A 1,320-nucleotide genomic window follows, 5' to 3' on the forward strand; every position below is an offset into this window, starting at 1 on the left:
AAACCTGCTCCAGAGCGCTCTTGACCTCAGACTGGGGCGACGGTTCATCTTTCAGCAGGACAACGACCCTAAGCACACAGCCAAGATATCAAAGGAGTGGCTTCAGGACAACTCTGTGAATGTCCTTGAGTAGCCCAGACTTGAATCTGATTGAACATCTCTGGAGAGATCTTAAAATGGCTGTGCACCGATGCTTCACATCCAACCTGATGGAGCTTGAGAGGTGCTGTAAAGAGCAATGGGCGAAACTGGCCAAGGATAGGTGTGCCAAGCTTGTGGCATCAGATTCAAAAAGACTTGAGGCTGGAATTGCTGCCAAAGGTGTGTCGATAAAGTATTGAGCAAAGACTGTGAATACTTATGGACATGTGAGTTCTCAGTTTGTTTATTTTTAATAAATTTGCAAAAACCTCAAGTAAACATTTTTCACGTTGTCATTATGGGGTGTTGTGTGTAGAATTCTGAGAAAAAAAAATGAATTTAATCCATTTTGGAATAAGGCTGTAACATCACAAAATGTGGAAAAAGTGATGCGCTGTGAATACTTTCTGGATGCTCTGTATGCTCAAGTCACGTACATCTGATTCTAATTTGAGGCGGTGAGAGATGGAGGCTTGCACTTACTTTTTCCAAATGGGAATGTAAATGTTTTTATTTAAATTAAACATTAGACTAAAAAAATGTAAATTTGGTGTGATTTTTGTCATATTATATCACCTTTATCTACAGAGGATGAATCTTTATCTTAAATGAAGATCAAGTCTTGATATGCCCACATACAGTGACCTTCATACTCTTTGGGAAAAAGACACATTTTTCCTTGATTTACCGCTCAGCTCCATAGTTGAAAATTGCAAATCAAACATTTCAGATGTGATTAAAAGTGCACAGTGCAGACTTTCATTTAAGGGGATTTGCAGACATTTCGGCCACCGCACATTCTCTACATAACCCCCTCATTTCAGAGCCCTGTAATGTTTGGGACACAGCAATGGCAGGTCTGTTAAAGCCATTGTCATATATAGTTCTTTGTCGCATATCCCTGGCTTCAAGTCTGCGATTCACAGACATCAGGAAAGCTGGGGGTCTTCTCTGGTGATGATCTGCCAAGTTTCTAATGCAGCCATCTTCAGATCTTGCTTGTGTCAGGAGGGGACTTGGCCCCTTAAGTTTTCTCTTCAGCATATGGAAGGCCTGCTCAATAGGATTGAAATCGGGTGGCTGGCTTGGTCATTCAAGAATTCTCCATTTTTTATCTTTGATGAACTCCTATGTGTGCTCAGCAGTGTGTTTGGCTCATTATCTTGTGGGATGAATTGC

Source organism: Polypterus senegalus, chromosome 15, assembly GCF_016835505.1.
Source record: "Polypterus senegalus isolate Bchr_013 chromosome 15, ASM1683550v1, whole genome shotgun sequence".
In the NCBI taxonomy this organism is placed as follows: Eukaryota; Metazoa; Chordata; class Cladistia; order Polypteriformes; family Polypteridae; genus Polypterus; species Polypterus senegalus.